Genomic DNA, 15159 nt, shown 5'->3' on the forward strand with positions numbered 1-15159 from the left:
GCCTTTCGCGGGCAAGTGCTCTACCAACTGAGCTACCGAAGCACGACTCACGCCCGCTACTCACAGCTTTACTTCTGCCAGTACCTCGTCTCCTACCTTCCAAACTTTACAGAAGCTCTTCTGCGAACCTTGCAGAACTAGCACTCCTGAAAGAAAGGATATTGCGGAGACATGGCTTAGCCACAGCCTGGGGGATGTTTCCAGAATAAGATTTTCACTCTGCAGCGGAGTGTGCGCTGATATGAAACTTCCTGGCAGATTAAAACTGTGTGCCCGACCGAGACTCGAACTCGGGACCTTTGCCTTTCGCGGGCAATTGCTCTACTGGCAGAAGTAAAGCTGTGAGTACCGGGCGTGAGTCGTGCTTCGGTAGCTCAGTTGGTAGAGCACTTGCCCGCGAAAGGCAAAGGTCCCGAGTTCGAGTCTCGGTCGGGCACACAGTTTTAATCTGCCAGGAAGTTTCATATCAGCGCACACTCCGCTGCAGAGTGAAAATCTCATTCTGGAAACATCCCCCAGGCTGTGGCTAAGCCATGTCTCCGCAATATCCTTTCTTTCAGGAGTGCTAGTTCTGCAAGGTTCGCAGAAGAGCTTCTGTAAGGTTTGGAAGGTAGGAGACGAGGTACTGGCAGAAGTAAAGCTGTGAGTACCGGGCGTGACTCGTGCTTCGGTAGCTCAGTTGGTAGAGCACTTGCCCGCGAAAGGCAAAGGTCCCGAGTTCGAGTCTCGGTCGGGCACACAGTTTTAATCTGCCAGGAAGTTTCATATCAGCGCACACTCCGCTGCAGAGTGAAAATTTCACTCTAGGAGCGACTTATTTTCAGTTACCTGTGAAGTTACTAGTATATTTTTGTAATTTCTTGCGTGTTTGAGTGCTTACTATGAACAACCTTTCATTTTAAAAACAGTGTAGCGTACAGTATCGCCGTTGATATCGACCCTTATATCGACCATCATATCGTAAAGGCTTTTGTTTGTTTTTCTGAGAATAGCTGAGTGACGGTTAGACTGTGAGTGACAGAGCCGCTCGAGTTCCTGCTGCTAATAAGGCGAGTACACCATACGTTTATTAAATATTTTTACAAGATTCAAACAGTAGCGACCTCAGTAATGGATAGGCACTGTGATTTCTGTGTACAGATGCGAGGTCAGTTGGTGACCCTTCGCTCACAGCTCCAGGCAGTATTGGCTTCCGTCACATAGCTTGAGGCTGCTGCCAAGGGGCTTCACTGTGGGGATTCGGATGCGGGGATGCGAGAGACGTCGAGCACGACCACGTGTCCCCCGATCTGTCCACTGCCGTGACCAAGCTGCGTACTGCCGGGACTGAGGTGGTTGAGTGGGAGAACATTCCAAGGTCTGGCAGGCAGCGAAAGAATTTCTGAGGGGCCGACCGTAGGGCCTCCCCAGTTCATTTGACGAACGCATATCGGTAGCTATTTGTGGCAGACGAAGTCTCTGAGCCGGATGCAGTTGTCCACCCTGTTCCAGAGGAAGCTTCTCGGCCCGTAAGGTCTGGGTATTCACAGAGGGTGGGTTTACTGGTAGTTGGGAGCTCCAACATTAGGCACATAATGGTATTGCTTAGGAACACGGCTGCCAAAGAGGGGAAGGAAACCAGTGTGCACTCCCTGTGCATACCGACGGGAGTCATTCCAGATATGGAAAGGATGCTTCCGGGGTGCAGCCAACTGCAGGTAGTGCCCCATGTTGGTACCAATGCCGTGTGTCGCTTTGGATCAGAGGTGAATGTCTGCTTTCAGGCGGCTAGCAGAAATGGTAAAGACTGCCAGTCTTGCTTGCGAGATTAAGTTGGAGCTCACCATCTGCAGCATTGTCGACAGAACCGACTGTGGTCAATTGGTGCAGAAATGAGTGGAGCGTCTGAATCAGAGGCTCAGGCGGTTCTGTGACAGTGTAGGCTTGCCATCGGGTGGTCGGTTTCCGGGTTCCGCTTAATAAGTCAGGAGTCCATTACACACAGGAAGCGGCTTTACGGGTTGCGAGGGCTGTGTGGAAGTGACTGGGAGGTTTTTTAGGTCTCAAGAAACCACAGAAAGGGCAGGTAAAACACTGTAAGGTGGTTGTAGAAACGATCGGTATTGTAAATTGTCGCAGATGTGTTGGGAGAGAACCAGAGCTAAGCCCTAATAGAAAGCACTGAAGCTCAAATAGTTACAGGCACGGAAAGCTGGTGAAAGCCGGAAGTAATTTCATCCGAAATGTTTTCGAACGACCTAACAGTGTTCGGAAAGGATCGATTAAATACAGTTGGTGGGCCGGCCGGAGTGGTCGTGCGGTTCTAGGCGCTACAGTCTGGAGCCGAGCGACCGCTACGGTGGCAGGTTCGAATCTTGCCTCGGGCATGGATGTGTGTGATGTCCTTAGGTTAGTTAGATTTAATTAGTTCTAAGTTCTAGGCGACTGATGCCACCAGAAGTTAAGTCGCATAGTGCTCAGAGGCATTTGCACAGTTGGTGGTGGAGTATATATTGCTGTCAGAAGTAGTTTACCTTGTGGGAAAATTGAATTAGGGAGTTCCTGCGAAATAGAATAGGTAGAGACTATACTTGACAATGGGACTAAACTATTAATAGGATATTTTTACCGACCCTCGAACTCAGAAGACATAGTTGCTGAATAGTTGAAAGAAAACATGAGTCTCATTTCAAATAGATACCCCAATCACTCAATTATAGTCGGTGGTGACTTCAATCTACCCTGATATGATGGAAAATTAGACGTTTAAACCCGGCGGCATCCAAAATTGTACTGAACACTTTCTCAGAAAATTATTTTCAACAATTAGTTCTTGAGCCCACTCGAAGCGTAAATGGTTGCAAAATCCTACTTGACCTCTTGGCAACAAATAATCCTGAACATATAGGGAGTATCATGACGAATACAGTGATTAGCAATCAGAGGTAGTTGCTGCTAGCCTGAATGCCGTAACACCCACTACCATCAAAAAGAAATGCAAAGTACATCTATTTAAAAAAAGCTAATAAAAATGCTCTTAATGCCTTTTTAAGAGCCAGTCTCCACTTCTTCCGATGTGATCACTTAAGCATAGAAAAGACGTGGAATGAGTTCAAAGAGATAGTATCGACGGCAATTGAGAAATATACACCACAGACATTAACAAGTGATGGTACTGATCCGCCACTGGATTCGTGAGTTCCTGTCAGATAGGTCACAGTTCGTGGTAATGGATGGAAAGTCATCGAGTAAAACAGAAGTAATATCCGCTGTTCCCCAAGGAAGTTTTATAGGCCCTCTATTGTTCCTGATCTACGTAAACGACGTAGGACACAATCTGAGTAGCCCTCGTAGATTATTTGCCGATGATGCTGTCATTGACCGTATTGTAAAGTCATCAGATGACGAAACGAATTGCAAAATGATTTAGATAGAGCATCTGTGTGGTGCGAAAAGTGGAAATTGACCCTGAATAAAGGAAAGTGTGAAGTTATTCACATGAGTACTAAAAGAAATTCGCTAAATTACGATTATTCATACAAATCTGAAGGCTGTACATTCAACTAAATTCTTAGGGATTACAATTACAAGTAATTAAAATCAAAACGATCACATGCATAATGTTGTGTGTAGAGCAAATCAAAGTCTGCGATTCATGTGCAGGATACTTACAATGTGTAACAGATCTACCAAAGTGACTGCTTACACCACACTTGTCGGCCCTATTCTGGAGTTCTGCTGTGCGGTGTTTGATCCGCATAAGGTGGGACTGACGGATGACACCGAAAAAGTTCAAAGAAGGCGGCTCGTTTTGTATTATCACGAAGTAGGGGAGATAGTGTCACAGACCTGATACGTGAATTGGAGTGGCAATCATTAAAACAAAGGCGTTTTTTGTTGCGACGGGATCTTCTGATGAAGTTTTAATCACCAGTTGTTTCCTCCAATTACGAAAACATTCTGTTGGCACCCACCTACATAGGGAGGAATGACCATCACGATAAAATAAGAGAAATTACTGCTCCCACAGAAAAATTTTAGTGCTCGTTTTCTCCGCGCGCCGTTCCACAGTGGAACGGGAGACACAGCTTGAAGGTGGTTCATTGAACCTTCTGCCAGACAGTTAATTGTAAATAGCAGAATGTAGATGTAGATGTAATGAGAAGTAGCTGGATTTATGACAGAGTAGATGAAGTTAAGGATTTATACTGTCTAGTCAGCAAGATAACCAGTGATGGACCGATCAAGGTCCTGGCCAAGAGAAGTCTAGTTGTATAAAACATAGGCCTTAATTCGAGGAAGAAATTTCTGAGAATTTACGTTTGGAGCAGAGCGTGTATGGTAGGGAAAAATGGACTTTCGGAAAACCGAAACAGAAGAGAATCGAAGCATTTGAGATGTGGTGCTACAGACAAATTTGGAAACTAGGAGGACTGATAAGGTAAGTAGTGAGGAGGTTCTGTGTAGAATCGGAAGGGAAAGGAATATGGGGAAAACACTGACAAGGAGACGGGACAGGATGACAGAATATCTGATAAGATATCAAGGAATGACTGTGAAGAGCAAAAACTATAGAGAAAGACAGAGACTGGAAAAGATCCAGCAAATAATTGAGGAGGCAGGTTGTAAGTGCTACTCTAAAATGGCGAGGTTCACGCAGGACAGGAATTCGTGGCGGGCCATATCAAACATGTTAGAAGACTTATGACTCCAAAAAAAAAAAAAAAAAAAAAAAAAAATAGCGGCCTATGAAAGCCCTATTTTTATCGCAAGACTCCATTTAATATAACACAATGAGACATAGACACTTTGGTCTCACATCAACCCAATGTCCACTAACGTTAAGGATTTCCCCAAATATTTTTGTTGCCCTTTTAAGCCGTGATTGGTAGGTTACAAACCCTAGTCCCAGTACTTATTTCAGTCCAACGGTTAACTAAATTTGTGAGCATGGCTGCTGTTTAACGACGGTGAATATTCATGAATGATTTGAGAAAATCAGCCCACTAGTTGCGGGTTTATTAACAGCTGTTGGCTACGGTTTCAACAACTGTAAGATTATCTTCTTTGCATATACACGGACACGTAAAATCACATGATAGCGGCGACTAATTTCAGACTAAAGAAGCTCGTGTCAAGTGACATGTGTGGGCATCAGCAAAACCAATAAAATCCATTACAGGTGGTCCCATTGGAGCTGGGCGAAGCGAGAGAGTCTTCACACTAAAATATGCAGTTACATTTACCGTTAGTCAACAATACCTAGGTTCAAAATTTTAAAATTATTTCCAGCTGAGGTAGCGAAAGCTGCATCTAAATACATGGAGACGGAGTTAAAAATCGCCAAAAGCTGTTTACAACGGTAAGCAGGCTTTTTAGGTTTTTATGTTGGTAACGCCACGTAGCGCTCTGTATGAAAATCACTGACTGTTCTGTGTGCAGTCTGTGGCTGATTGGCATTGTTTAAATACTCGCTATTGTAGTGTTTGGGCAGTTGGATGTGAACAGCGCGTAGCGTTGCGCAGTTGCAGGTGAGCCGCCAGCAGTGGTGGATGTGGGAAGAGAGATGGCAGAATTTTGAGAGGAGACGATCTGGACGTGTGTCTATCAGAAAGAGTAAATTTGTAATACTGGACATCATTTATGATGAATTTTGAACATTATTAAGGTAAATACATTGTTTGTTCTCTATCAAAATCTTTCATTTGCTAACTATGTCTGTCAGTAGTTAGTGCCTTCAGTAGGTAGAATCTTATTTACCTGGCAGTATTGGCGCTCGCTGTATTGAAGTAGTTCGAGTGACGAAGATTTTTGTGAGGTAAGTGATTCATGAAAGGTATAGGTTATTGTTAGTCAGGGCCATTCTTTTGAAGGAATTACTGAAAGTCAGATTGCGTTGCCCTAAAAATATTGTGTGTCAGTTTAGTGTTGATCAGAATAAGTAAAGAGAGAAATGTCTGAGTACGTTCAGTTCTGCTCATCTGTTTGAAAATCAAATAATGTAACAGATTTATCAGCACAGTAATTCGTAAATTTTTCTAAGGGGACGTTTCACACCACTTACCAATGTTCCTTATTTCGAGCACTGTGACAACTTTGTCATTCTTTACATGGCACCAGCCAAGTACGAAGCGTTTCAGTGCCTTTTAATTCCATGTACGTTTCAATGCAAAAACTTTCAGGCTTATCTCAGCTCCATCGGGAATGTTTTTCAATGGATTTTATTTGTTTTACTGATGGCCACACATATCATATTACTTGACATCTATGGTATCACTACCAGTTTATCATAGTGGCCAAGGAATTATAAGTTTCCGTTCAATGCCGATAGTTTCATGTCGGACCCGGTGGACCGAATGGAGCAGTCCCACTGAATCTCGCTTCCAGCGGCTCTGAACTCCGAGCGCCCTCTGCTGCTACGACATATGACGGCCAGTGGCAGTGACTCAACCCCCATTTGCGCTGAGAGCCACTACGCTACGACACCTTCCTTTTTGCTACTTCTTTGCATCGCTGGCAGTTGGACTCAATTTCTTGAGTCTTCGTACATTTGGCAAAACGCACTTTAATCAAATCAGTTTGCTGTGTTCCTTGTTCGCTAATCATTTCTCCTACGACGACAGTTCCCGCATAACTTTACAGCCCACCTCACCTTACCGTTGCGTACAAAGCCCTATACAACATCATGAGCTTAATGCTCTCAAGTTTGTCGTCGCCAACATGTGATTTTACGGGTCGAGGTACTTCTGAAAAAGAAAATCTTACATTTGTTGGGACCACGATTAAGGATTATTAATAAACCTTAGTACCTACCACTGGTTGGTAAATTTTCTCGAATCATTTATTTATTGAAGACAAGTTAAAAGCAATTATAACTACAATTTAAGTAAAATAGCGACATAGTACTCATAAACAGTTGCAAGACGCCACAGGCGGCTGAAAATATCCATAATAATACCAAGGCAATTTCGCATTTCCCAATTTTATGCAAAGAACCTGCTACTCAGAACGAGAGGCCAATACGTTGGGACCACAGATTTACTTCAAACTTTATACGCTCCTAGCAGGCCTTTAAAACAACATAATGTGCAAACAGTAAGGTGCACTGCTCTGGCAATTCCGAGAAAATCGCAAGTGAAATTTTACAAATGTATTATGTAACTGATGAGTCTGTGCGTAGGGGGCGGACGCAAGAAGTCAGTATGATCAAGTGGTTAGCGTTCGCGTTTCGCAAGAGGGACGTCGACGGGGCAACGGTTTGAATAGTCAAGGCATTCGTTATCTGCAGTAGTCGAAGGACATGGAGTACAAGGGTAAATTCTGTAAGTTTCAAAAACATTTGCACCTACACTATTCTTCCTCACTACATTAGCAACATCTCAGCCAACGCAGGGTAAACTGCGAAAGGAGGCCTACCTCTGTGTCTGCAGTTCGAAGCGTCAATGTACAAAGTAGTTCCGGATGCCTTACCAGATTGTATGTATAACGGATTTCGCAAATCATGACAGCAATACATCTTCTGGAAAACTTTATCCGTTTCTTTGTTTACTTGTCAAAGGTTATAAAAATGTTTATTCTAATATTAAATTTAATGAAAAATAGTAAGTAGTCATATAACATGAAATTCACTAAAACTTCATGCAAATACGTATTATTTTTTTTTAAATTATATTACCTTTCAAATGTCATATAAATTAAATCAAATGACCAGAGAAGAAATGTTCAAATGGGAGTTGAACCGTCACCTCATACACGTTCGTCTTACAAAATGCGAACGCTAACCACTTCTTTTTTTTATCTTATATTGTTCGTGATTGTTCGTTGTATATGTTCGTGCCGGACGTCCCATGACGTCCGTTCAAGTTTATAGTCCTTCCATTAACTCGACCTTTTATATATACATATATATACAGAGTGATAAAAAAATGGTTCAAATGGCTCTGAGCACTATGGGACTCAATATCTGAGGCCATCAGTCCCCTAGAACTTAGAACTACTTAAACCTAACTAACCTAAGGACATCACACACATCCATGCCCGAGTAAGGATTCGAACCTGTGACCGTAGCAGTCACGCGGTTCCGGACTGAAGTGCCTAGAACCACACGGCCACCGAGGCCGGCTAGGGTGATCAAAAAGTCAAAAAGGTCAGTATAAATTTGAAAACTTTATAATCCACGAAATAATGTAGATAGAGAGGTAAAAATTGAGACACATGCTTGGAATGACATGGGGTTTTATTAGAACCAACAAAAAAAATGGTTCAAATGGCTCTGAGCACTATGGGACTTAACATCTATGGTCATCAGTCCCCTAGAACTTAGAACTACTTAAACCTAACTAACCTAAGGACTTCACACAACACCCAGTCATCACGAGGCAGAAAAAAATCCCTGACCCCGGGAACCAATAAAAACCCATATTGCTAGACGCGTGAAAGATCTCTTGCGCGCGTCGTTTGGTGATGATCGTGTGCTCAGCCGCCACTTTCGTCATGCTTGGCCTCTCACATCCTCAGACCTCTGTCCGTGCGATTATTGGCTTTGGGGTTACCTGAAGTCGCAAGTGTATCGTGATTGACCGACATCTGTAGGGATGCTGAAAGACAACATCCGACGCCAGTGCCTCACCATAACTCCGGAGATGCTTTACAGTGCTGTTCACAAAATTATTCCTCGACTATAGCTACTGTTGAGGCATGATGGTGGTGGACATCTTGAGCATTTCTTGTAAAGAACATCATCATTGCTTTGTCTTACTTTGTTAAGCTAATTATTTCTATTCCGATCAGATGAAGCGCCATCTGTCGGACATTTTTTGAACGTTTGTATTTTTTTCGTTCTAATAAAATCCCATGTCATTCCAAGCATATGTGTCAATTTGTACCTCTCTATCTACATTATTCCATGATTTATTCAGTTTTCAAAATTATACTGACTCTTTGATCACCCGGTATATTACAGACGGCGGCTAACCCTCTGAGCGAACACGCTGAGCTACCGTGCCGACTCCATTTGACTACTAACAAGAGAACCTCCACATCGCAACCCCCTCAGATTTAGTTATAAGTTGGCACAGTGGATAGGCCTTGAAAAACTGAACACAGATCAACCTAGAAAACAGGAAGAAGTTGTGTGGAACTATGAAAAAAATAAGCAAAATATACACACTGAGTAGTCCATGTGCAAGATAGGCAACATAAGGAAAGTCTGAGCTCTGGAGCACCGTGGTCTCGTGGTTAGCGTGAGCAGCTGCGAAACGAGAGGTTCTCAGATCGAGTCTTCCTTCGAATGAAAAGTTTACTTTCTTTAATTTCGCGAGTTCCTCCATAGGAAAACAGCTCTAATATTCTATACGACAGTGGTGACAGCATGTGCGTCACATGACAGGAATATGTTGTCGACCCACCTAACTTCTACACTTGGCGAATGGGTAAAAAGATTCTTCTACCTTGCCCGATTTAGGTTTTCCTGTGGATGTGACAATCACTTCCAAAAAAGTTATGAAAACATAAGAGTTTGTCACATAAACTGCACAAAATGAATGCACCAGTTTCACAGTCGCACAGTTTCCCCTGTGCTCTGCCAAAACATATGTTTTTAACGTTTTCAAATTTTTCCGTGTGTAGACCGTCAAATCCTGCATATGTCCAAGCAAATCTGAACATGTCCTGGAATTTTGTAGAGCGTAGTTGTTTATGTGTGAGTGCCTGAACTTTGATAATTGTCTGAAAATAAAAAATTAAACTTTTCACTCCTGGGAAGATTTGAACTAAGGACCTCTCGTTGCGCAGTTGCTCACGCTAACCACGGGACCACGGCGCTCCTGACCTCAGATTCTCCTTGGTGTTGCTTATCTTCTCATGGACTATTCAGTTTGTATATTTTGCTTATTTTTTTTTCATATATAAGTAGGCTGTTTAGGTTTTCTTATTGGCAACGTTACGTAGCGCTCTGTATGAAAATCACTGGCTGTGCTGTGTGCAGTCTGTGGCTAGTTTGCATTGTTGTCTGCCATTGTAGTGTTGGGCAGCTGGATGTGAACAGCGCGTAGCGTTGCGCAGTTGGAGGTGTGCCGCCAGCAGTGGTGGATGTGTGGAGAGAAATGGCGGAGTTTTGAAATTTGTAAGACTGTATGTCATGAACTGCTATGTATATTATGATTTTTCAACATTATTAAGGTAAATACATTGTTTGTTCTCTATGAAAATCTTTCATTTGCTAACTATGCCTATCAGTAGTTAGTGCCTTCCGTAGTTTGAATCTTTTATTTAGTTGGCAGTAGTGGCGCTCGCTGTATTGCAGTAGTTCGAGTAACGAAGATTTTTGTGAGGTAAGTGATTTGTGAAAGGTATAGGTTAATGTTAGTCAGGGCCATTCTTTTGTAGGGATTCTTGAAAGTCAGATTGCGCTGCGCTAAAAATATTGGGTGTCAGTTTAAGCACAGTCATGTATAATTGTTCAAAGGGGACGTTTCATATGTCGATCCTTAGCCGAGGATGCCTCACTGGAATCTTCTGATTTTTTTCTCGCAGTTTGTGTAATTAGTGTAGCTTTTGTTTATTGCTAGAGACAATCTCCTTTGTGGTTGCAGTCTTTCATTGTTGTACAGCAAAACAGTTGTGGCATGCATGTAGATTTGCACCAAGTATTTCGCAGCTGCGCTTGCAATTGACTAGATATTATTTTCAGTGCTATGTTAATGTGTTCTCCTATTTTTGCTCTTCAAATTGTGTTTTTCTGTGTTATCGTGTGAAATATTGTGACAATAATGGCGTGTGAAAAACGTAATACTAGGCTCCAAAGTAAACTGAGACATGACAGTGAAGATGAAAGCAGTGTGTTAACGTCACCGTGTAATGAATTAAGTAATGTTCAAAGTAGTAATTTGGTAATTGTGCATAGGGGAATGGAGCGGGCTGCAAATAATTCTGTAGGCAGTGAAACAATTAGTGAACAGGGAAGCATTATCGATCGATCAGTCGGCAACAGCTTGTCTCAGGAATCCGAAAGGACAGGACACAGTCTCGCAAATACTGTAGATTCAGGTTTTTGGTCCTCACCGTTTTCTCAAATAAGTCAAGACACATTTTCTGCTTGTCAAAATGTGAATGCTGCCGGCGCCAATTCACTGCCGAAAAGCACTGAGGAACCTGTTTCAGAGACCAGTGCATTGTTATTACAATTAATACAACAAATGGGACAAACACAGCGAAAGCTTCAAAAGTTAGACAGAATGGAACCAAATCTTCAAAAGTTAGACACAATGGAACAAAATCTTCAAAAGTTAGACACAATGGACAACACCAGAGACAAACACAGCAACAGTGAGACGCAATGGAATAAAATCTTGACACCACGCTTGAACAAACACGTGAAGATTTAACTACTGAGTTACATAAAATAGAATCGAAATGTCAAAAAGTCTGCAATGACGTAAAAACACAAATTTGCGAGCATTTCCAACCTATTTTTTCGCGTCATGAAAATGCATTACAGAATCATGAAGCAGCCATAAAAGAACTGCAAACTATTGTTCTTGAAAATCATGAGACCTTGCAAGCTAAAATTGACTCAGTTGCATCTACCGATTCGGTTAAGCAACTTGCAAAAACTCTGGAAAACTTAAAGGACACAGTAGAAAGACACATGGAGGAAATTAGTTCATTATCAGAGAAAGTAGTTGAACTTTTGGATCAGCTAAATAATTTATCTATGAAGGTAGATGATAATCTGAATAACACAAAACCGGTACTCTTTAATGACACAGAAGAATGCGAACAAATTAGGAAATTCAAACAAAATGAGAATCAAATTAATACGCAACACCAAAGAAAAATCCGGGAAGTACAAGATCAGCTGACACAGGTAATACAAGAATTGCGTATTTCAGAGGCCACTCGCGCTCCAATATGGGAAGAGGGACATAGAAATACGGAACAGTCACAAAATAATAACCCAGGGCATTTCGGAAATTATGAAAGAAATTGGCAAGGTACACCGAATTTTTAGATGGAACCGCCGAAACGACGTAACAATGACCGACATGCGACTCGCCGACATGATGATTTTGAATATAAGCTGTTCATTACTACACGTAAATACAAAACATTTAAGAATTCTGGCAACGACATTCATCCACAAGCGTGGCTCCTTCAATTCTCTCATTGTTTTCCTCCCAGCTGGTCATTAGAGCACAGATTAGAATTTATGTGTGGCTACTTAGAGAATGAACCAGTTGTAAGAAAGCGATCGGTCATTCACGATTGTCACAGTGAAGGAGAATTTTACCTGCCTTCCTCGCAGCATATTGGTCTCAAGCTACACAAGACCGAGTAAAACATAGCATCATAATGATGAAACATTTCAAACAATCTGAATTTTCCAGTCTTGTGAAATATTTTGAAGACATGTGGCACAAGAATCAGTATCTGTCAAACCCATACAGCCCCTCAGAACTCTTCCGCATTTGCTTAATCAAATTACCTGAACATTTACGACATATTATTTTGGCAGGACGTTGCAAAGACGATATTGAAGCTTTTCAGGGATTTTTACAAGAATTAGAAATTGACACTGACAATTGCGGAACGCGAAAACAGGAACACAACAATTACAGGTCACATCCGTCGCAATTCCGCGATGAAAGAAATAATAACTGGACACGACAAGGGTATTCTTACAACGTAAATCGTGACCAAAACAGACACCACCCGTATGCCAACCGTTGGCAGAATAGTAGTTACAGAGAAAGATCGCATTTCCGTAGTAACGAATATGACAGAGGTAAACATAGAAACAGACAATATGGGAACCAAAACAATTATTATCAAGGGAGACAGAATAACTTCAGACACAACAGCTCATCGCGCAGTTACGATTCAGGGAGAAATTCTCCACCATGTGACCGACAAGAAAGAAATTATGGAATCTACCTACATGCCGACAGACGATATAATCGTAACGACAGACCTGAATTGCATCAGAACTGGCAGGATTCAAACAGAGCAGGGCACTCTCGACAAGGGGAATTTGTAGAAGTTAGGTCTCCTAACCCTAACGATGCACGCCAACAAAGAGACAGACAATGACCCGCACCGCAAGCAGCCACGTGCGCCGGCTGGCTCGGTGAAAAATAACATACACGCTAACCTTGAGAAAAATTTTAGTATTCCTTACCGACATATACCGCATGATAATTGCGTTCAAGTTGAAGCTCTGCGTACTAGGAAGGGTAAAGGAGTGCACCACTTTTCACATGTAAAACCGTTTATTGAGAGATAATCTGTTTTTTTAACTTAATTTTTGCTACAAAATTTTCCACTTTACATTACTAGTATGCTTTGTCAGACTTAGAATCTGTTAAGACGAAACAATGTTTGAAGTTAAATATCCAGTCAAGAACCAAGAGAACTTATTTAAACAGAAATTACGAATGCATTGTTATTGTGGACAGACGACACAGTGTTATTGTGTGTGTACATTCTTGCTTGTTAGTTGCACAGTTACGTAACAACTATAAGGCTCACATACTTAGAACATATACTGGTACTGCTAATGTGATTTTAATGCAACATTTTGGTTTACTTGAAAATACATTCTGGATTTAAAGTACTTTCTGTGAGATAACAGATGATACAGTGGTTAGTTTATGTGACAGCTACACGATTTTATCATGACGCTACTTATGAGTGACAATTTACAATGTTGCTTTTGCAGTGTTTCTGTTTTATATCTGCACAGTTTTTCTGTATTATTCCAGAAAGTAAAACATGTTTTAGTAGTAACTTTCGTGGTATAGCTACAATAAGACAGCCTTTTCTTGTTTTGTAGCACAACAAAAAGTTACAGTCTAGTACTTTCTTGATCACAGTACTGTACGTAATAACTACGATATCTATACGCAAAGCATTTCACTTTTGTTTATCATGAGGTAAGTACATTGGCTTCTGCAGAACTTAGCTTTCGGAGGAAAATAACTACGACACTTCCACAGAGATTATCTTACAGCAAGACGCACATTTAGCGCTACAGGACACGTATTTGAGTGATTAATTTTGTACTTAAATCATTTATTTTTAAAGATATTTGAAGTACAATGATACAAAAGTTTTCCGTGATACATTTCATTCCGTTGCTGTAATCTGTAACACCTGAGGGTACAATTACATTAATCCTCAGGGGGGTACACGCTTACTTTGTGTAACATGTGTTTGGCAAGCACAAGGAGCCCTAGCTAATATGGTATTTGCTTGAACAACTTTACACATCGGTACCATATTTCTCCAACATAAAATACACAGCTACCTGGTCATTTAACTGCGAGAAACAAACATTTATTTTACTACATCAGTGACAGATGTTTACGTAATTACACCGTTGGATAACTTCACAATTAGGAAATTGTATTTTGTCTGTACTTTATGAACTGTTCATATTTTTTCGGAACCATTGTGATACTACGAGAGCTTTGAATGATGTATTTGGTATGGGGTCATGATTTTTCAAGTACGTTGGAGGTAGATGACACTATTGAAATGAGCAGAGAATTTTTTTATTTTTTGACATTATTGCGGAAAGCTAAGCCTTTTTTGAGATTTGGCTGAGGTTTTATGATGTTATGATGACGATGTGTATTACGCTGTTGCGGTATGTTTATGATCAATAAGCTGATGCAATATGAGGAATTTGATTATGCTACATATTTATTATGATGAAATATTGAAGAAGTGTCGACGAATATGTATATGTGTAATAAGGTAAGGAATAATGAGTAGTGGTTAGGGACTCTAACTTGTGAAAAAGTATGTTGGAAACCAAGAATCGTACTTTAAGAGTTATGAAATGTGTCTAAATGCGTGAATGTATCACAATGCTGATGAATACTTTTTGGACACTGTTATATTTATAGGATTTTGTTTCTACACATTTGCAACGCAAATTCTCGACCAGTGAAATTTTTTATATGAGACGGTCACTGTAGTGCAAACTGGTGTGGTAAATATTTCGGTGAGAAAGTTAAGTGACCACCTTCACGTAATGCGTCGTGGCACCCAGCTGCGCGACAGACACTTGGAAAAATGCCATTAGTGTGTACCTTTCAGAGGCACAGGTGGAGAGAAAAAAAAGAGGCCATTATCCTCGCTATTAACATTCGTTTGTAGAAAGCATCGCAAATACGA

Source organism: Schistocerca piceifrons, chromosome 6, assembly GCF_021461385.2.
Source record: "Schistocerca piceifrons isolate TAMUIC-IGC-003096 chromosome 6, iqSchPice1.1, whole genome shotgun sequence".
Taxonomy (NCBI): domain Eukaryota; kingdom Metazoa; phylum Arthropoda; class Insecta; order Orthoptera; family Acrididae; genus Schistocerca; species Schistocerca piceifrons.